The 24055-nt window shown below is 36.7% G+C and overlaps 1 long non-coding RNA gene across 2 annotated transcripts in view; it reads right to left on the reverse strand.

The window, feature by feature from the left end:
* Positions 1-24055, reverse strand: part of LOC141521939 (uncharacterized) — a 59815-nt gene that overhangs the window by 28942 nt on the left and 6818 nt on the right. For both annotated transcript variants that reach the window (XR_012478089.1, XR_012478088.1), the window contains exon 2: positions 11960-12132. This is a non-coding gene — a long non-coding RNA (uncharacterized LOC141521939). The remainder of the gene's footprint in view (positions 1-11959; positions 12133-24055) is intronic.

The raw sequence follows: 24055 nt of genomic DNA on the forward strand, positions 1-24055 counted from the left end.
ATTTTAAAGTTTTGCACAAATCTAATATATTAGAAAGGAAACAGATAAATAGGAGAAATCATTACAAAAAAATCCACCAAAAAGATAAAATTTCCAAGAATATAGCTGAATATTATTGATATACATATAATATAATTGAATATAATGACTGAGTCTAATTTATGAGACTAAGAACCATTCCTCAATTGATAATTGGTCAAAGTATATGAACATTTCAAAGTAAGAAATCTATTTAAACTTTTTGCTATGTAGTCAGATGTGTTTCAGGAAATTTTGGCAGCTATGTGAAGAAAAAAGAGGCAGAAAGAGCAATTAAAAAACATTGCAAATATTCCAGGCAAGCAAAGATAAAGAACTGAACTAAGATGGCGGTTATACAAGTTATGAGAATGAGACAGTGAAGAATTAATGATTATTATGAATTTGTAAACCAGGATATGACAAGAATGGAAGGACAGTGATGTACTCAACAAAAGAAAAAATAAAAGGAAATTTCAAGGAAAGGGTTTTCTTTTTCATTTTTTACCTAGGGATAGTCAATTCTGTTTCAGACATAGACTTTAATATAATGGGCTGTGCAAGTAGAGACTAGTGATTCATGACCAGAGTTGAGATTAGATTCTACAAACATCATATAGCATGATTTCAGTTCTCCTTGACATCTTCACTTGCCTCTGGAGGTGTACTTCCAGAGATTTCACCTCTCGCAAGGAGTCCTCTGGAGTAAGGTCCTGCTCACAATTAGTGAACCACTCAGTGGTTGCCCAAAAGGGTAAAAAAAACTAAAAAACTCTGTTTCATTGTTTGGTTATTGTTGGTTATTCTACAGAAGATATATTGTCAACATACTAACACTCAGGGCATTCAGCAAACAGAGAAAGAACTTTTAAATTTTTAGAATTGCATAATGAGTGGTTTAGATGAAGGGCAGCAAATAGATCTAGTGATAGCAACAACAAAGATATCTCCCTTTGTTGGGGTAGAGCCCACCACATAATTCCTGACCCAGAACTTCTGATGCTTCCTACTGATAGTGGAACCATGAGAATAAGTGTCAAGTTGAGGAAGACTTGGAAATACCTATCAAGGACAAAAAAAATTACCCCCCAAAAAAGGAAGATAATCTCTTTTCCATCAAGGAATTGGACAGGTTGCATGAGACTTTCAAATAGAAACTTGACCAATCATTGAAGCAATGACTCCTGAGAACATAATTTAAGATTTGAGATTTTTATTAAGATCTCTGATGAGACTCAGCACTCCATTCACTGGTCCATGTAACTTCCCAAAGGGACTTTAGAGACTTCTCAAGTACAGAGAAAGGGTTGAAGGAGGAGTAGAGTGGATCTGTAGATCTGTGTCTTTATTATTGATTTTCTAATAACCCACAAAGTTTCTGAGGATCCTTATCCCAAATTGCAATCACTGATGAATGGGATCAATGTTTCTACATCTCCTCAGGAATCTATGACTCATAAGTACATTTTTCTACACATAATACTACTCATCAGTAATAATTAGCATCTCCTTTATTGCACTGATTGATTCAGTAATTATCTCTCAAGGATAATTTAATTGATTTCCACCAATTAATTTTTATAAGAAAATATTCAAGAAAAGAGGTTATAAAACATTTCTCAATTCAGTATACACTTTCCCTCTATCACCTTCGTTCTTGGAAAAACTGAACTTAAACTTTAAAAAATGATAGTCTCAGGGGTGGCTAGGTGGCGTAGTGGATAAAGCACCAGCCTTGGAGTCAGGAGTACCTGGGTTCAAATCCAGTCTCAAACACTTAATAATTACCTAGCTGTGTAGCCTTGGGCAAGCCACTTAACCCCGTTTGCCTTGGAAAAAAAAAAAAACCTAAAAAAAAATTCCCATGAAACGAAACTATATGCCAAGGAAATACTACAAGAGGCCTCTTGGATGCGAAATATACATTGCAATCCAGCCTCTCCCTCTCCCTTCTTGGGGCTCCAGGTCTCTATTCTTCTTCCACTTCTAAACATTTTTTTCTTGCTTTTATTTGTCAAACCCTATTTAGTGGGGCACTGGTAGGACAGAGGACAAGCCATAGATCTGCCACCAGTTGATTCCAGTCTGCTCTAGTGTGTGACCATGGTCAGAAGATAGTCATGTCCTGATCTGTCACATATACCCCATTAACTGTTTCCTGACCATACCCCATGACATGCTCAATGTATACTACCTTGCATCAATGTTAACCACTCCTTAAGCACTTAAGCATTGATATCATTTAATCTTTCAGTGCTCCCTGACAATATTCTAAAATTAACTATCCAACAGTTTGTCACCCATCTGCATCTATAGAGAAAATTCTTCACTGAGAACTCCTTATAGCTTATATTCAGGAGTGATTTATATTTAAACCAGCTAGTTAGTCAAAAAATAATAAGGGTTGGGATGTAGAGTAGGAGAAGGGAGAGCACTCCTTAAAATTTGTATTAATGTGAGACCTAGAGTACAATCTTCTATTGCTGTGTACCTCTAGAAAATCTATTCCAGGTTTTAGGTACTGGGGGGAGGGGGGGGGTAGAGGAAATAGGAGAGAGTCAGCACCTTACTCAACACCATAACTCACAATAAAACCTGAATATTTGTACTTTTACCAGTCAGTATGAGAATGTTCAAAACAAAAGATACTTCGTTACCATGGCAAACACCGTCACAAGAAAAAAATTATCCCATGCTCATATGACTACACTCTTCCATAACCAAGAATGATAAGAAGATGAACAAAAATGCCCAGGAAACATCCAGAGAAAGAACAACCAAAGAACATAGAAAAGGGTGCATGAGAGAAACCCATATAGCAAGGGCACAGTTGTGAAGGGTTATAAATGAGTGGTCAGGGAAAGCTAGGTAGCACAGTGGATAGAGCACCAGCCCTGGAGGCAAGAGGACCTGAGTTCAAATGTGATCTCAGATACTTGATAATTGCCTAGCTGTGTTACCTTGGGCAAGTCACTTAACCCCATTGCCTTAAATAAATAAAATTTTTAAAAAAAGGATAAATGAGTGGTCAGCACAACTCATACTCTTAACCCTATGAGGTTGCCAGTATCCTGCTGTGAAGTGAACTTTTGCTGTTTTGTGAGTACATTGTCTCTGCTGTTTTATATTGGTGACCAAGTTTTCCTCTTCTATGCTTTTCTGGGAGTTTCCATAATCTTGGTCTTTATTTACTAAAATACAGTGAATAGAAAGTCTTACTCAGAAAGATCAAGCTAAGAATTTTTAGTTTACAACTAATCCTATTGTTGTAAATGTTATTTGGAGTAACCAGATAAGGATAGAATTTGGGGGCCCCTGAAAAGTAAAAGAATTTGCACACTCTCTGGAATGTTAAAACTGTTCAGGATTTTATTATGAAATATAGCAAAGTAAACTGGTTAACAAACTTTTTCTCCTGAAGGGTCAACAAGCACTTTATGACTGGGTAAATAACAAAAGGCTAGGTGCAGTTACTTGGTAGACAGAGACAGAGACAGCAACAGAGACAGAGGAAGAGGGAGAGGGAGAGTGAGAGATATAGGTAAAGAGAGACAGAGATAAGGAACAGTCAAGTTGAGTTGACTGGTCCCAAACAGCTTTTGTAGCCTTATCCCCTACCTGGGCACTGAGGGCAAAAGGGGAAATCCCTCCCTTTATGTGGCCAAAACCAGGTGGAAATTTGAAAGCTGGAGGTTGGGAATAAGGAATTTTATGTTAAACAATGAAACAATAGGAGTCAATTTACATCTCAAGAGCAAAGAACTTTCTATATCCTTAACAAGATTCTCAGATTTTAACAGCATTAAAAGATTACAGATTTTGTTTCTGTTACATTCATAATTTTCTACATCATTTCCTCCCTCAAAATTATTCGGGACCCAGATTCTTCTAGGACTTTCAGATTCCATTTGGAGATGAATACACTGCAGCAAGAATTCCATTGAGACAAGGTCTAGAAGATATTGGCTATCAGGACTGGCACAGCTGACTGGCATCCTGCAGAAGCTGGTCTTGGACATGTACAGCTGGTAATCTAGAGAAACAAAACTCAAGTAAAAAAAAGGAGTAAGCAAGCAAAACCAGAGAGAGAGAGAGAGAGAGATTTTAACAGAGAAAGCTATTTAACAGAGGCCCAATAACTAGAAAAAACTAGAAGTTCGAGGGGGCGGAGCCAAGATGGCGAACAGAAGGGATCCAGTCTTAGGAGCTCTCTGATAAAATTCATCAGCTAAGGACTCTAACTAAACTTTCGAGAGACAGAACCCATAGAGGGACACAGTGAGGCAGTTCTCCTACTCAAGGCAACCCGGAAAAGAGCAGAAAGGTTCTGCTCCCCTGGGTCGGAGGGGCGGCCTGCCAGAGGGGTGGCCCGCCAGAGCCAAAGAACCTCAGCCTCCTGGAGGCAGCCCCAAGGGCGCTGGGAGCTGTGGCTCACAGCAGCGGGGGAGTCTCCTGAGCTGCACCCTGGGGAGCACCAGGCACAAAGTGGGGGAAGGGATCTCTGCCAGAGCAAGCACTTGGAACCCAGCCCCCAGGGCACACAGCCAGCAGCTTGGTCTTTTCCCAGCCCTGATCCACGAAACAGAAGCAGACGGAGCGGGTAAGCATGAGCCCCCAGGGTATGAGACCATTGAGCTGAGGGAGGGGGAGTGAAGAGAGACTGCAGAGCTCTGTCCTCTGCCCCTGGAACAGGACTCTGGGGCTCTGACCACATTCAGATCCTGATCCCAGTCTAGGCCCCCCCATAAAACAGCAGGACCCCCCCACCTCAGCCCCGTGGCATAGGGGGGCGCTTATGGTCATTCACAGACCAGGAGGGAGGACAGAGCCTCACACACTGAGACCCTTGTGGAAGTGTCCCAAAAGCTCAGGAAGCACCCCAAACCAGGCCCAGGCTGGAAAAATGAGCAAGCAAAGAAACAAAAGGAAGACTATTGAGAAATATTTTGCTCATGAGCCCAAGAAGGATCAAAATACTTAGTCTGAAGATGAGGAAGCACAAGCTCCTGCATCTAAAGACTCCAAGAAAAACAGAAATTGGGCTCAGGCTATGACAGAGCTCAAAAATAACTTTGAAAATCAAATGAGGGAGTTGGAGGGAAAACTGGGAAAAGAAAGGAGAGAGAGATGCAGGCAAAACATGAAAATGAAGTCAGCAGCTTAGTCAAGGAAATCCAAAAAAATGCTGAAGAAAATAGCATGCTAAAAACCAGCTTAGATCAAATGGATAAAACAGTTCAAAAAGTTATTGAGGAGAAGAATGCTTTAAAAAGCAAAATTGGCCAGATGGAAAAAGAGATAAGAAAGCTCTCTGAGGAGAACAAATCCTTCAGACAAAGAAGAGAATTCAGGGAGATTGATGAATTTAACAGAAATCAGGAATCAATGCTTCAAAACAAAAAAAAATGAAAAATTAGAAGAAAATGTGAAATATCTTATTGAAAAAACAACTGATATGGAAAACAGACTTAGAAAAGATAATTTAAAAATTATTGGAATACCTGAAAGTCATGATCAGGAAAAGAGCCTTGACAGCATTTTCAAAGAATTACTACAGGAAAATTGCCCTGATATTCTAGAAGCAGAGGGCAAAATAGAAATGGAGAGAATCCACTGATCCCCCAGAGAAAGAGATCCCAAAAAACCAACCCCTAGGAATATTATAGCCAAGTTCCAGAACTCCCAAGTCAAAGAGAAAATATTACAAGCAGCCAGAAGGACATAGTTCAAATATCGTGGAGCTGCAGTCAGGATCACACAGGACTTAGCAGCAACTTCATTAGTGTAGTGGGTGACCTTGATGCTGTGTTCATCCTCAGTGAAGGTATTGAAAATATGACTGAAAAGAGCTTAGAATGCAGCCAAGAATGAACTACCCAGCAAAGCTGAATGTCCTCTTCCAGGGAAAAAGATGGACTTTCAATGAACCAGGGGAATTTCAAATGTTCCTTTTGGAATGGCCAGAGCTGAACAGAAGGTTTGATCTTCAGATACAGGACTCAGGTGAAGCATAGCATGGAGATTGGAGGAGAGGGGGGAAATATGAGGGACTAAATGAGGATGAACTGCATGTATTCCTGCATAGAAAAATGAAACTGATTATACTCATATGAACCTTCTCAGTTAATAGAGCAGTTGAAGCACAGGAGAAAGCTGAATTCGAAGATAAAATATGGTGTAAAAATAGAGTCAATAGAAAAAAAGGGAAATGGAATGGGAGAAAGAAAAAGGAGAGGGGGAATAGTCCAAGATATTTCATATAAGATTTTTTTTTTATTACAATGAGCTATTGCAATGATATGGAAGTGGGGAGGCAAGGGGAAATAAGGGAACCTTTACTCTCATCAGAGATGGCTAGGAGAGGAAACAGCATATATACTCAATGGGGTATAGACCTCTGGAGTAAGAAGGAGCGGGGAGCAGAGGGAAGGGGTGGGGATGTGAATAAAGGAGGAGAGGATGGACCATGGGGGGAGAGTGGCCAGATATAACACATTTTCTTTCTTACTTCTTGCAAGGGGCTGGGATTGGAAGGCCTGCCCAGGACCACAGGGCCAGGTGGATGCTGGGCCTAAGGGGTGGTATGGGGGCTCAGGGCTTCTTGGCCCCAGGACCAGGGATCTGTCTGCTGTGTCACTCAGTGACCCTACAGCAGAGTCAGAGTGAAAGGAGAGAGAAAATAGAGTACATGGTAGTGGAGAAATAAGAAAGGAGGGAGTTATGATCAGCAATGGCAACGGTGGAAAAATATGGAAATAACTTTTGTGATGGACTTATCATAAAGAATGTGATCCACCCATAACAGAGTTGTTGGTGTTGGAACAAAGACTCAAGCACATTTTTTGTTATTATTATTTGGGGGAGGGTACAGGACAAGTGGGGCTGGATGGCCTGCCTGGGGCCACATAGTGGGTGATCTTTGGGTGTCTGGGGCCGGATTTGGACCCAGGTGCTCCTGGCTCAAGGGCCAATGCTCTGTCTGCCACCCAGCCACCCCTACTATTATTACTATTTTATTTTATTTTGGGTCTTTTTTTTCTTTCTTTTTTTTTTGGTTTTTGCAGGGCAGTGGGGATTGGGTGGCTTGCATGTCACAGGGCTGGGTGATTGTTGGGTTTACGAGGCTGGATGTGGACTCGGGTCCTTGTGGCTCCAGGGCTGGTGCTTCGTCCATTGCGCCACCTGGCCATACCTACAATTATTACTATTTTTTTTATTTTAATTTTTTCTCTCCCTTTTACTTTTTTTGCCCAAGCAAGTCTATCTATATTCATGGGGGAGGAGGGGTATTTTGTTTACTTGTAAACAAGAATATTTTATTAATGTAAAAAAACATTTGTACAAAATGAGAATAAAAAAATAAATTAAAAAAAACTAGAAGTTCTATAAAAAGCCATAATTATACTTTATGATCCTAAGCCAGTATCAGATTACTTTTTATAAGAACATGGGTTCCAATATAGCACAGATTCATTAATGGATGCCACATTAAATTGAAACCAAAAGCTCAAAACTGCATGTGTCCAATAAGTTATTTGCAACAAAATTTTCTGTTGGAACTTTGGCCATGTTTAGAATAAATAAAATTGTAGTGGAAGAATGGATCTATCCTTTAAAGCAGTTAAAACAAATAGACCACTTGGCATTATCCTGATATAAGCAATCATTCTGATATTTCTTTTCCCTAAGGGAACTTGTTATAATAGTCACATCCTATGTTTAAAAGTGTCAAAACTAAATACTTGCCAATTATTAAAGATTTAGAAGATAGAGTTCCAATGGCTCGCTCTCATACTTAATTATAGTACACCTGAGGGGTGGCTAAGTGGCATAGTGGATAAAGCACCAGCCCTGGAGTCAGGAGTACCTGGGTTCAAATCCTGATCTCAGACACTTAATAATTACCTAGCTGTGTGGCCTTGGGCAAGCCGTTTAACCCCATTTGCCTTGTAAAAACCTAAAAAAAAATTATAGTACACCTGGCATGATTATAACAATATGCTATTAAAGAACAGAGAGGGACATAAGATATGTTCCCCTATGTATTAGATGTCCTTTACAGGCAGAGGTTCAAGACAATCCTTTTCAAAAAGCCAGTCACTCCACCTGCAGAATCAAACCTCATAGGTTTAATGGCTTCACTGGCATATTGTTGTCTTTCTATTTTTAACATACCTGATGTCAGACAGATCAATTATCAATATATTGTAAAACAGCAAATACCTATAATCAGAACTTCAGGCTTGAGCACTAAGAAAGAGTCAAAAGTATGCCAGGTTGTAATTTGGTATAAGAGATACAGGGATCTGTATGTAATTCAATTATTGCTCATGTATCTAAGGACATTGCTGATACAATAAGCAGATTTTGAGATATAAAAACACAATAATCCTAGTTCACATTTAGAACTGATTTTTTTATAAAATCAGCTTTTTCCTTATGGACCCATTTGGTTATTAACTAGCTTTAAAATAACTAAACATCTCCTTTGGCTAGGAGATTGCCCATGATCTCCAGACTTCTCACATAATAATTAGCTAGAGATTGCCACAGGAAAATCTCTAAATTATCACTAGTATTTCATCTTCTTCATGTTACATAGGTGCTTTTACCTCAAAGCAAACAACCACAGTTTTGGGACGTGTATAAATTTGTGTGTGTGTGTGTGTGTGTGTGTGTGTGTATCCACAATAGTCCCAATTTTGGGATGTGTATAAATATATACATATAAATAATAAATATGTATATATATTTACATATATATCCACAATAATCCTAATTTACATATATAGCTAGAAACTTCTATAAAGATAACCACATTAACCCTATTTACTAGCCATATTCAAAATACAAATTATTACTTTCAGATTTTTTTTTAGGTTTTTGCAAGGCAGTGGGGTTAAGTGACTTGCCCAAGGCTACACAGCTAGGTAATTATTAAGTGTCTGAGGTCGGATTTGAACTTAGGTCCTTCTGATTACAGGAGTACTCTATTCACTGTGCCACCTAGCTGCCTTGAGCCACCTACCTGTCCCTACTTTCAGAATTCTTTAAAACCATTAGAACATCTTAGGTGACTTTAAATTTCCAACATGTGTATTCCAATGTAATAAAACAATAGAAATAACAATTAGGTAATCAAGTCAATTATTATATGTACTATTAAAATTTTACTAAACAATATTCCCATTATTATATTATACATTATTTAGTAATATTTGGAATCCTAGTGCTGGTCTTGGCTTTGATATTTCCCTTATTATCCTCACAAAATAATCAAGTATTAATTCCAGACTTTAATGTTATATTCAAATAACTTATATATTCATAAGAGGCAACCAAATAATTATAAGTCTACAAAAGCGTATCACATAACTGATAAAGATCTTACTTACAGACCCCCGCACACACACATCAGCAGAAAACATTCCACAATCAGGACATACTTTCCAATTTCCTGTTTCTCTGTTTACAATTTACATGAGAGAAGAAATCTGCAATTTTTTTTACTTTATAATTAAACATATATTTATTAACTTAAATTAAACATAATATTTTGATGCTAAAATCTCATTCTCGTAAAACAAAACCAAACAATGAAAAAAAGAAAATGAGAATCCCCAAGGTTTCAATCTCATGAAATTTTTTCAAAACCCCAATTAACTTTTATTCATGCCTTAGTTACTAAGCAATGTTAACAAATTGATACAGGTTAACCATAATTTTCTTAGGCTACAAATTGAATAAGGTTAGTTTACAAATGAAGGATCTTACCAAGAACCCCTGGGTGGATGGCATCCTTACAAATGCCAATCCTGATACAAAATTTGGGGACATTTTATACAGAAAGAACAAAGAATAATAAAAAACTGAATTAGATAACCAATGAGATTTCACATAGATGGCACAGTGTACAATATGATTCTCTCAAATCTTACATTTGCTTAAAAGTCCTATTGACAGGAAACTCACTTAGACGGGAAAGTAAATGTTTACAAATAACAGTAGGATTTTTTCTCTCCTTCTCCAAAATGTCTCTTGAATTCCTGATAAGGAATTCACTGGTGCCAACACAGAGATGACCAACACAGATGCCAACACAGCTTTGACACAGGCCAAGTCATCATTGTAGGAGATAGACCTTACATAGCAGAGAAAATGCACTTTCTATTTTCAAATAACAAATGATGAGAAGATTTTACTTTGTCATAAATATATATACATTACAGAAGTTACAGAACTTCTAAATAGCTTGAAATTAAGGGAAGATTAAATTACTCTTCGATTTAGCATTTTTCTTTTTAACCACAAGATGGGTATTGCTTCCAAAAAGTCTCCCAGCCCCCTTATTAAAACATCTTGAGGGCAGGATGAACCAAAAAGAATTTAGCACTTTTTTCCAGGACAAATGAAACAATAAATGACAATTAGCTACATTTTTCTAAACCAAGAGTATTAATACTTAAAAATCTCAATTAATTAACAGGTTGAAAATTAGGCTAACAAAAACTTAGTTCACAGGTATTTTGCAAAGGTATTCTTAACACAAAGCTTATAACTTTCAAATGTAAAGCATATACAGATCTCAGTTAACAATCAGGAACTATTTCAGAACACACACACACACACACATACACACACACAAAAACACAGTTAGATACAAAGACAAACACACGACGATTCTTTTTTTGTTTTTGAACAAAGGTTACACATTTACCAAAGTGAGATTTTTGGACACTCAGGCTGGCATCAAAATCTCAAAAATAGAAACATTTTCCTAACTCTCCAGGCCAGTACAGAAGTGTGAAAATGTCCTATTGATTTTTTTAGTACATACATACACACTTGTTTATATTATTAATTTTTGAATTGTACCAATTAATAGCAGTCAAAAAATAATTTTAGAATCAAGTAGAATCTCTTGAGGAACCTCATATAAATATTAAGATTTTTAAAATAGCCAGTCAGCAGTTAAAATTCCCTAATATATTTTAATGCATTCTTGTTTTATAAAATTCAAATTCATGGGCACCTAGCTGCCCCTAAACATTTTTTTCTTACTTTTATTTGTCAAACCCTATTTAGTGGGGGACTGGTGGGACAGAGGACAAGCTATAGGTCTGCCACCAGACACCCCCTGGTATGTGGCACTATATCTTTGTTGATTCCAGTCTGCTCTAGTGTGTGGCCATGGTCAGAAGATAGTCATGTCCTGATCTGTCACGTATACCCCATTAACTGTTCCCTGACCACTACCCCATGACATGCTCAGTGTATACTACCTAGCATCAATGTTAACCACTCCTTAAACATCTATAAAAGTGTTCTTAAAGGGTCCCTTTCTACTCTGATTTGTCCAGAGGACCTTTTGCAGTTTCTGTAATGTGGGCACATCTCTAAAAGATTTCTTAACCCTCTGAGTTTAGCTGACCAGCTGTCTTTATCACTCCTTTACTTGCTGTAGTTTTTCATAAATGTTTTTTTCTTCTTCACCTTACACACTGGGTTCAGAAAGTTGTGTGATTTCTTCACCCATAACAAACCATAGCCCTGAACTCCAGTGGACATCCAGATCCAGCATCAGAAACATTAAAAGAAACTAGCTGAAGAGTCCAGGAGACAAAAGTCCTTTCACAGACTAAACCTACTGAAACATTATGGATTCTGTAGTACAGAAAATCCAAGTAAACAACCATTTACCCAAGTGTCTGAAGTAGAAAGCCTCTTTCAATGCTTCCTAGATAATGGGAGAGAGAGATTCTGATAAATCTAGTTTCTGGGATCTTTTAGCTGATTCGGTGAAGGACTGTGATATTCTTCATTGAAAAGAATTTCCTTAAGTCTGAAATCTACCTAATAATCTTTTCTCTTGCTTTGAGATGTCTTCCCCATTCAAAATGGGAGAAGGCAATAGAGAGTAAGGTAGCCTTTCCCTACTCACCTCTTCAAACAAAACAGATTTCTGCTTTTTCCAAGGAGGTATCACAGCTCCCCTTCAATCAGATTGGCATCTGGCATCAGCAGCAAACCCCTTCTCTCTTGCCTGCTCTCATCTCAACTCACATCAGGTCAGAAGTTTCAACTTTGCTTCTTTTCTGCAAATTCTGTTGGTTTCTGTTGGATGAATATTTAATAGTTTCACTAAACAGCTATGTATGACTTATGAAATGAATAATTTCAAGCCTCAGTATTCTTGGTTATATTTTGGCACAAACCATTAGTCTGTTCAGTCATAAATTCTCACCAGATGTCAGAGTTGGATATTAACTCTCCTCCAAAACTTATTTCCAAATCTTAGTTTATCAATAGAACATATTCCTATTAGTGATTAATCTTTGAAAATTACTGTAGCCAAATTCCATTGAAAGAATATCAGATAGTGTAGTGGTGTCAAATTCCAATAAAAATAAGGGCCATTAAACCATACCTAAGGACCCCTGTGGGCCATGTATTGACTTTGAAAAGCAAGTATGTTTATATATTTCTTTTCTACTAATATATCAATATATTAAAATAAGAAATGAATTAGTTACAACTAATATATGCAGACATGTCATTATGAATGTCTTCAATATTTATACATATTTTATATATTTATTACATATATGTATACAGATCAAGTAGAAACTGCTGTTCAGTCATTTCTCAATCACATTTGATTTTTTGTGACCCTTTTTTGGGGATATTTTGGCTAAGATATTGGAGTGATTTGCCATTTTCTTCTCTAGCTCATTTACAGATGAGGAAACTGAGGCAAACAGGGATTAAGTGATTTGTAAGGTTACATAACAAATAAATGAGATCAGATTTGAACCCAGGTCTTCCTCACCTCTAGGTCCAGCATTTTATAAACTACCGACAAAAATTAAAATATACTATTGCATCTTAATGTTGAATAAATTAAAAATCATTATAACACAAATCAGTATTAGGAGATTCAAAATTAATTTAACATTGTTAGAAATTTGGCATCATTTTCCAAAAACTATTTTATTAACATCAGACAAAAGGTTGTGTGATAATGCAATTCTTAGCATGGATAATAAAAGTTCATTTGTTAATCTTTCCCTATGTGAAATTTATTTTTATTTTTTTAGAGAAATCAGCATTTTATTTTATTTTTTAAATAAATTTATTTAATTTTTTCATCCACCTGCAACAATAATTTTCAGCATTCATTTTTTGTAAGCCTTTGAGTTTCACATTTTCCTTCCTCCTTTATATCAAGTAATTTTAAATGAGTTCTACATATATGACGATGTTACAAATATTTTCATATTAATCATGTGAATGAAGAATTAGAACAGGAGAATGAAACAGTGAGACAGCAATAAAAAAATATAATGCAGGGGTGGCTAGGTGGCGCAGTGGATAGAGCACTGGCCTTGGAGTCAGGAGTACCTAAGTTCAAATCTGGTCTCAGACACTTAATAATTACCTAGCCGTGTGGCCTTGGGCAAGCCACTTAACCCCATTGCCTTGCAAAAACTAAAAAAAAAAAAAAAAAAAAAAAAAAAAATATATATATATATATATATATATATATATATATATAATGCATAAAACAAATTTTAAACATTGAAAATAGTGCACTTTGGTCTGTATTTATGTTCCATGGTTCCTTTTCTGGATATAGATGGTATTTTCTACCACAGGACCTTTAGAATTGTCTTTTATCATTATACTGCTTAGAAGAGCAAGTCCATCATAGTTGATCATCACATAGTGTTGCTGTTAATGCATACAATGTCTTCTGGTTCTGCTCACTTCACTCAGCATCAGTTGATGCAAGTCTTTCCAAGGTTTTTGAAGTCTGGTCTTTATTGATTTCTTACAGAACTCTATGTGAAGTTTCAATAGACTTCAGGGGGAAAAATAATTACTCATAAAGGTATGGACTAGCAAACATTACTAATATCTTTTCATTTTCTAACATGAGAGCCATAGGAAATGGGGCAGCCAATGCTAAGGAAGCAAGGAATCTATGACTGTGATATAAGATGGATGAAAGACCCTGCAAATCTGCAAGGCTCCGTGACTGTAGACAGTAAAAGCTGTGGATAATCTAAGAAAATCCTAGAGAGAAGAACTTGGGAATTCAAGATAGGTAAAGGCCACCACAGTGCTGCATCACTCAGACAGGAACACCCCAAGTCTAGGCCTTTTGAGGTACCAGACTCTCTGTCCTGTAACACCAAAGAAGGTTTTGAAGCTCCAACACCCTGAAACTCAAAGATGGAAGAGTGGAGAAGTGAAAACATGAAGATTATGGACTTTTGGGCTATGTTAAGTTGTTTTGGGTTTTTTTTTGTTTTGTTTTTGTAAGGCAAGTTGAGAAAAGTGACTTGCCAAAGGTTTCACAGCTAAATAAGTAATGTGTCTGAGGCTGCATTTGAATTCAGGTCCACCTGGCTCCTGGACTGACCACCTAGCTGCCCCCAAACATGAAGATTATGGTCAGAAGTCACAATGCAAAAATTCAGGAAACCCCAGGGGAATCAAAATTAAAAAAAAAAAAAAGAAAGCCCAGATACTTTTATACACACATCCAAACATATACATAAATATATACATACACACACATATAGGGATAATCTTGCCCAGGGTCACAGAACTAATAAGTATCTGATGCTGTATTGGAACTCAGGTCTTCCTGATTCCAGGCCCTGGGACTTTATCCACTGTACTACCTAGTTCTCCTTTTGTTCCCTATAGGCAAGGAGTAATAGTTTATTTTCAACAAAAAAAAAAAAAAAGAAGCATTTAGAAAGTATAGGTAGCACGATTTACTTGCTATAACAGTCACTAAATTTGGTGTGTAAAAACTGTGTTCAATCCAAACCATAAAATCATAGGATCCCAAATGGAGAGCCAGAATGGATTTCAGTTCAACCTCTTCATTTTACAGGTGAAGAAACTGAAGCCCAAGAAGATGAGTGACTAGACCAAGATCACAAATTAATGTGTATCAGAGGAATTGTTTGTCAATGTATTTTATACAGATAGTTATGTATTTTATTTTTTTTAGGTTTTTTTGCAAGGCAAATGGGGTTAAGTGGCTTGCCCAAGGTCACACGGCTAGGTAATTATTAAATGTCTGAGACCAAATTTGAAGCCAGGTACTCCTGACTCTGGTGTTTATCCACTGCACCACCTAGCCTCCCCTATGTATTTTATTTTTAATATATAAACATAAATTATATGAATGCATGTTGCAAAAAGTAATTATTGATGGCCTACTGTTTGTAAAGCACTATGCTAAACAGTGAACAAGTAGAAAAGAAAGAGAGATCTAACTCTAGTACTCATTATCAAATGGTGGAGACAACACACAGGAGGCTTCATTTTCAAACCAAATAGAAGTTAACCAGTGGTCCACAGCAAATAGTAATGCATCTTCTTTGGTGGCATTTGTATGATTAAAACCACAATTGTCGAACCATTTCATGGTGCCATTTTGGTGATGAGAACTTTGTTTTCTTATTCTTCTTAGAGATGGCTGCAAAAGAGGCAGGGACTATGATACCTATAGAGACACTTATACAGTCTTTCCTCTGCAAAGTTTGGTTTGGGAGGTGTTGGGATTGTGAGGACTCTTGATCCTACCTGCCTGGTGACAGCTGGTCAGAAGATGTGTTGGTGGTAGTTGGAAAGATTATCTCCTTCTCTATAGATATTGCTCCTGGATTGATGGCTTTAGGAGCTACATTAGGACAGGGTTTTTTGTTTTCTTTTGTTTTATTTCATAATTATATACAGTTATCCCTTCCAAATTGCAGGGGAATATTCATGTAAAATTTTTTGTCCCTCCCCTCATAACAGAGGAAAAGTAAGAAATAATTATGTGGGGCAGCTAGGTGGTGCAGTGGATAGAGCATGGGCTCTGGAGTCAGGAGTACCTGAGTTCAGATCTGGCCTCGGGCACTTAATAATCACCTGGCTGTGTAGCCTTGGGCAAGCCACTTAACCACTGTCTTGCAAAAAAACTAAAAGAAAAAGAAATAATTATGATACTGAAAAATAAAATATATTGGCAATAATATACATATATTTTGTGCATTTCTGAATTTCTAAACTTTTTCTATGTTGTCTGTTTGCCATTGCATGTCATTTGTGACTTCTGCAAAACTCTTCCAAAATCTCCATTTAATTTCTTATGCCATTCTGCAATAAAATGAATTGCAATATATTGAAGCTGCCAAAAGGAAAGGTTGATATGGAAGAGATAACTTTTTATTTTAAAAAATTGACATGGACTGGGGAGATACTGATCTTCAAAAGATTTTTGGACCCAGGGTGCTGGCCTATCTCGGTAGTAGCTTTTGGGCTGATCCATCTAGTCTAAGTTGCCTCCTGACTGCCTCTAAACACCTTGGTTGTCTATTATAGGCATTTGGTCAGCAATTGCTGTAGGTGGTGGAAGGAAGAGAGGGCTCCTTCTTGGTAATTGCTTCCTAGACTGTTGCAATAAACTATTGTTTGTTCTCTCTGCTTCAACTCTTTCCCTCTTCCAATCCATCTTTAACTTCACTGCCAAAATGATCTTCTTAAGGTACAGGTCTGACCATATGAAACATATGCCACCCCACCATTCTCTCCCCCACCTAATAAATTCCAGTGGCTCCCTATTACTTCTAGGATCAAACATAAAATCTTCTGACTTAAAAAAAAACTTTCAGTTCAAAATTCTCTCCGTCCCGCCAACCCCTTTCCCTAGTCTTTGAGAAGATAAGAAACAAGATATTATTATAAGTATGAAATCATACAAAACATTTCTGGATTGGCCACGTTTTTAAAGAAAAATCAAGAAAAATAAAGAAAAAATGTTTCCTTTTGCATTGTGTCTATCAATTCTATATCTAGAGCCAGATAGCATTTCACAACATGACTCCTTTGAAGTTATGGTAGAAGTCTATTGATCATAGTTATTAAGTCATTCACAATTAATTGCCTTTACTCTACTGGTTCTACTCACTTCATTTTATATCTCTTCAGGTTTTTCTGAAACCATCTCCTTCATTATTTCTTATAGCACAATGGTATTCCATCACACCCATATGCCAAAACTTCTGATTTAGAACATCTTTCAAATGAATTTTAATAACTATGCTTTTATCCTCTAAAAACTACTCATTATGTTTTTTTGATCATTTTTCAATTGGAGTGTTTAACTTTCAAAAATTTCAAAATGTGGTTCCTTTTTACATCATTTTACAACTTTGGTTTTTCACAAATTATAATGATCCAGAAACACTGAATCCCACCTCCCTCTCTGTCCATTTCCCTGTCTCTCACACATTGTATATACAAATATTATTATCATACTTGATCTGGGTTTGATTCCTGCTTCTAATAGATACCAGATATATCATTGACAAGTCATTTCATCTTTCTGTGCCCCCTGACAATAATCTAAGATTAAACTATTCAGCAGTTAGTTGCTCTTCTGTATATATATATATATAATTATAAATATATATATAATTATAAATATAAATTATAAGTTATAATATAATATAAATAAAATATAAATTATATATATGTATATACATATATATACATATATATATATATATATATAATTCCTCAGGAGTGGACCAACTTTATATTTAGACCAACAGGTTAGACAAAAAATAATAAAGGTTAGAATGTGGACCAGGAGCAGGGAGGGAATTCCTTGAAGTTTATATTAATGTAAGACCTGGATTATATCTTCTATTGTTGTGTACCCCTAGAAAATCTATTACAGGTTTTAGGCAGCTGATGGGGGGGAAGGAAGGGTTAGAGGGAGGAGGAGAGTCAGCACCTACTCAAAACCATAACTCACATTAAACCTTGACTGATATTTGTACTTTTTACCAGGCAGTGAGAGAATGCACTAGCTCAAAACAAAAGACATTTCATTACCATGGCAAACACAATCACAAGAGAAGATTCCCTTCCATAATCAAGAATGGTTTAACAGAAAGGGTTATAGGCTGTTTGATGGGTTTGGATATGTCTCCACAATGACAAACTCACTCTGTCTTAAATTTTAAATGAGAATTTAATGACAATATAACCCAAGATTAATATATGCATAACCCAAAAGATATACAATTTTATATATATATATGCTTATATAAAGAAAAACATCAGAAAAGATAAAGAAAAGATAAAGAGTGAAAGTTACCCAACAAAGAAAGCTCCAAAACCTGAAAATTGAGCTAACTGGGGAAGTCACAACCCAGCACAGCCATCAAAGTCTCAATTGGGAAAGGCCCTTTGGTAGAGCATCCTCTCTGAAGAGGGTGACGTCCAAAGCCCACTTTCTCAAGTAAGACTTTTATGGTGCTCACACAAAAGTGGTACAGGTCCAAGGGTTTACAAGAATAGGCTCTCTTGACTGAACTCAATGATCCACAAGTTTCAGTCAAAACACCCTCAGATACTGAATATAATCACTAGGAATATTTACTATGAATGTTCCACAGAACTCCCTTTCCCAGATCATGCCTTGCTTCAGTATACTCGGGTTCCTTTTCCTTGGACCAAGACTGCTAATAGGGAAGATCTCAACTTAACCCTTCACCCTTCAAGTGGTAAGAGGATGAACAAGAATGCAAAGGAAACATCTGAGGAAAGACTAACTAGAGATCTAGGAAAGGGTAGATGACAGAAACTTGATTGTGAAGAGCATAAATCAGTGGTCAATGCAACTCACACCCCCAACACTATATGTCCTCTGCTGTGAAGTGAACTTCTGCTGCTATATGAGTACTTTTTTTTCTGCTGTTTTTGTATTGGTCACCAAGCTTCCCTCTTCCATCTTTTTCTGGGAGCTCCCATACTCTTGGTCTTTATTTACTAAAGTATAGCAAATAAAACGTCTTAGCCTTAATGATCAAAATAGCAATTTTTAGTCTATAACCATGCCTATGATAATGATAATGATAACCATGCCTATTCCAATGATAATCTTTTTTAACTGCCTTGGCATGATTCAAAGTCTATGGTACCAAATAACTCTATGAATTCGGACTTGAAAATTTCTTTTAATTCCTGTATAATTCTAATAGAGATATTTACCTCCTTTCAAACTTCACAGCAAAACATCCATGTCCATCCACGTAGAAGACAAACTTGCTGCACAATTTTTCTTTCTATTTAGAATGGCAAAAAGTGTGTGTGTGTGGGGGGGGGGGGTTCTGTACTTTATTTCAAACCTTCACAGGGAAAATCAGTCATTGATACTTAGAGGAAATTATAAGGCACATGTGCCATTTAATAGAAGCCTTTTCCCACAAAAATTTAGAGTAAAAAAAATATATATATACATATATATATATATATATATATATATATATGTATATATCTATAGTCATGCTGAGTCAAGTGTTGTTCTTCAAGGCAGTTTGTTGGTCCTTTCTACTCTTCTAGTAGGCCATTAGCCTAAGGTCAGAGGCAAGTAAACTTTTGACTTTTCACTGACTTTTCTTTGTAGACCTGGAATAAAAGACCAATACCTTTACACTTTAATGGAAGATTTATTCTACAAATGCACTTGTCAGGTCAAGAAAGGGAAAATACAGTGATGAACTTTCTCCGCAATCACACTCAAATATATCTATAGAGGAATTTACTGCCTTCCTCAAATAGACAAGATTGCTCCTTGCAATTGTGTTCCCAGCACTTATTATAACATAAGTACTTAATAAGTTTTATTGACTGAGTGATTGCATGATGAAAACAACCTTCTCGTTCTTCCAACCTTAGTGTTTTATTAGCATATTTCTGAGTGGTCTCAGTTTTCTAAACATTTAATCTCCAAATAATGGAATCATTTGCTCCTCTCAGTTATTCTTCCCATCCAAGAAGTAGCCCTTCTATGATATAATTTCTGGATTCTGGAACCATAATGTTTACTACCAATTCCTCTCATCTTGACTTCAGGGTCAGACTACTATTCAAACCTGCCTTTGGGAAAATCCTCAACTAAATGGAAAAAAGAAATTATCTGTCTCCTATTCCTTATCCCCCACTCCCACCTTACCCAAGCATCTTTCCTTCTTATTAAAGCACCAATGACCCGATTTCTTTTCACTTTTAGATCTTTTTGCAATAACCAATAACAAAAGAAGCAACCTGGAGCAGAGGTTTGAATAATAATGTGGAAACCAAGAAGATCTAGTATCCATTTCCATCTCTGACACATATTGACTATGTGATTCATGGCAAGTCACTTGATTTCTCAGTGATCTAGGCAATTCTCTGAGCCTATAAATTGCAGTGAAGAAGAGGTAGAGAGAGTTCCCTCAACTGGGAGTTGCTTCCCTATGCTAATGATATCATAGGTCAAATTATCCCTTTACTTATAACAAAAGATTGCCCACAGTTGTATGCAGAAAGACCTTTATTGAAACTAGCAAAATACATCTGGCTTAGTCCAACTCATGAAGTTCAATTTGAAAAGGATAAACCTCTTTCCCACAATTATCTGTGGGACATTAAAATCAGGAAAGGCATTAATTATTCCATTCCTAGGATTAGAGAGTTCCATAGAGTCTACATAGATTGATAGTTTCTACATAGCAAGATAGCAGATAGGTAGACAGAAAAGCAATTTATAAAAATATTTTTCCCAAATTACATGTAAAAATAATTTTAACATTCATTTTATGTTTTGAGTACCATATTCTAACCCTTTCTCTCTCCTCTTTTTCCTCTCTGAGACAGTAAATAATATGATAGAGGTTAAGAACACTCAGAAAGAGAGAGAGAGAGAGAGAGAGAGAGGAAAAATTCTATGCTTCATTCTATGTTCAGATGCCATCAGCTCTTCTTCGGAAGTAGATAGCATTTTTCATCATAAATCCTTTGGGATTGTCTTGGATCATTGTGTTGCTGAGAACTGTCATTCACAATTGTTCTTCTTACAATATTGCTGTTGTAGTAAACAATGTTCTTTCAGTTCTGGTTACTTCACTTTGCATCAATTTATGTAAGTCCTTCCAGGTTTAGAAAAGTAATTATTGAGCAATTGCTAGATGCCAGTCACTGAGGATAAACATATAAGCAAGGAGGATAATCCCTGCTCTCTAAGAACTTACATTTTAAAGAAAGAAAACTATAATGCAGAAAATATGGCAGGCAGCATACAGAGTCAGAATACCCAGAGGTGGAAAAAGATATTGGAAGATTTAAAAAAAAGGAGTGTAAGCAGCTTAGTGAAGAGATGATAAAAAAGATAGAATAAAAGTTTATCCAACTGCCTCCTCCTTTTTTCCTCTATTTGTATTTAAAGTGTTGAGTAAGATAGGACAAATGAAAAGATAATGAGAAGCCAGGAAGGTAGATTATTCCATTCCATATCATTGTTAGGGTGGAGAACAAGGGAGATCAATATCATCAATGAGCATCAGGTTAAAGAGGAATAGGAGAGACTCATGCCCTGATAAGGCATCTAGAATGGTAAGCTCAACCCCATTCAAATCTTTTCCAGGAAAATTACTGCTAAAGATATAATTACAGAGATTTGGACAGGAATAAAAGCAAGAGAATAGATCTCCAAAGTGCATCTAGAAGTAAAAGAGCAGAATAATGGTAGATTAGAAATCAAGGTGTGGTCCCGTCCAAATGCACAGGAAGCAATGTACTTGTATTCTGGTCTGCTGGCATGGGGGGATTACAGGCAATAATAAAGTACTCTGTTCCATTTGTGCCACGGTAGCGGCAACTGGAAAGAGGAGGACTGGTTAGTACACACTTGGTGACGGGAACTTTTGATGAACTCTTATGGCAATTGTTTATTCCATTTTTACAGACGATAGTGGGCTTAAAACAAACACTGATAACATTGGTAAGGCTGTAATCCAGGAAGGTGTTGAAGGCTTTACATTGCTTAGTATACTTATTGATTCGTCCCATCTCTTTATTGCAATATATACTGTCATTCTTGGCTACAGTCTTGGGGTGCTGCACATGTTGTTGATTGAACCACTGAGCAGGAGTGAAACCAGGGGGAATTGCTGCAGTTCTCAGGAACATAGTCACCCAAAACCCCAGCAGCAACACTTGGAAAGCTGCCATCAGAGTGAGCTCTCTCCTATAGAGGGTTAGAAAAGAAAGAGAAAGTGAGAATGAGGGAACAAAGTATCCACCTACTCTCCCAACCCATTTGTTCCCACATATCTCTATCTCCTGTCATTTTAATATTCTCATTTGATTAGTTGACCATTTATTTGATCAGCTTCTGTGCAAAACATCATATGAGGCATAATTATAGACAGGATTAATAGAAAAAAGAAAACAAGATTATAAAGAAATAACTCCAAGCCAAAAGAGAGCATCATTTAAAAGGAGTTCATAGATCCAATCCAAATCCAATTTGATTATGATGGACTTTGCCAGACTCATTAACTATTTTTTTAAAAAATTCTTTAAAAATTAAATAGTTATGTTGTAACTTAAGTAAAAGTATTCATAGCAGGGGGCTGCTAGGTGGCGTAGTGGATAAAGCACCGGCCTTGGAGTCAGGAGTACCTGGGTTCAAATCCGGTCTCAGACATTTAATAATTACCTAGCTGTGTGGCCTTGGGCAAGCCACTTAACCCCATTTGCCTTGCAAAAACCTAAAAAAAAAAGTACCCTTAGAAGACTATGGTAGTCATTGTCTAAGCCATAAACATTTCAATTGCATAAAGCAGATTTTTTAGTTGAACAAACCTGTGTCCTTCCACCTATGACTTACAAGTCCTTTCTAGAGCACTTAAAATCCCTCATAATAGGCTTCCAACCAACCCATAAATCTTCACCACTTTCACATTTACTATTCTCAAACATTCTGCTTTAGCCAAACTAGTTGATTTGCTGTTCCTCTTCTATGACAAGCCATCTCCTATCTCCACACATTTGCACAGACCATTCCCCATACCTGTAGAATTTTGCTTCCTCATTTTTACTTCTCTAAGCACTTTCCTGGAAAGAGCATTGGGCTTGGAGTCATGCAGACTAAGTTTAAATTTTACCCTAAATACTTAATAACTGTGTGACCATGTGCAAGTCTCAAACTCAACTACTTTAGCTACAAAATAAGGATAATAATAGCACCAAGTTCACAGAATTATGAGTTTAAAAAAACAGTACTGTGCAAATATGAATGCTCCATATAAATTCTATTGTTATCATAATTACTGTTAAAATCCCTTGACTCTTTCAAGGCTTAGGTCAGTTTCCAGCTCTCACAAAAGTCCTTTCCAGACTCCTCCCCATTTATTGATCCCCCCACTCCAAAGCAAAGTACTTCCTATCTAAGTCAACATGGAAAATATAGAAATTCTGTGTACTTGTTTCCATGCAGTATGAAATAAGTTCCATGAGGGAACTATTATATTATCCACTTAACATCACACAGCAAAAGAAAGGTACTTTATGGGTATGAACAGCCTGCTATATACATAACCAATGAGGAACATTGAAGAAGAACAAAAGTAAAGAATACTATCACAGAACTGATTCACAGAAAAGATGGATTGCTCATGCACTGTCTAAGTAATTATTTATGGATGGCTCTAGTGCTCCACTAATTAACCAGATCATGCTGGTGTGTTAGGGAAGGGATAGAAGGTGAGAATGAAGAAAAAGAGAAGTATTAACAGGCTCTCACTCCTCTGCTTGAGATGCAGATGGGAGGTTTTGAATAGTAATGCCTCAAGAGATGTACTCTTCACTAAACAAATATGGTTAGTCATCAGAAGAAAGGGACAATAGACATAGTTATTGAAAAAAAATGCTATACCAGGCAACACATTTAGGAGAAGGAATTTCTGGATTTTGCCACCAAATTTAACCCTTGGAGTATAGGAGAAAAATGATATTTTTGCTCTAAGATGAAGCAAGGAGTCCTAGCAACTGTATCAGTTATGGGTCTGGAGTTCATAAATTCATGGTCTAAGATGTCTGGGTTCTCAGTTGGGCTGATCAAACAAGTATGAGGAAAAGAACAACTTTAACTTCTTTTCTGAATGACTATCCCCCAGGTCTCCCCTGCCTACCTGTT

Source organism: Macrotis lagotis, chromosome 4 (assembly GCF_037893015.1).
Source record: "Macrotis lagotis isolate mMagLag1 chromosome 4, bilby.v1.9.chrom.fasta, whole genome shotgun sequence".
NCBI classification, from domain to species: Eukaryota; Metazoa; Chordata; class Mammalia; order Peramelemorphia; family Peramelidae; genus Macrotis; species Macrotis lagotis.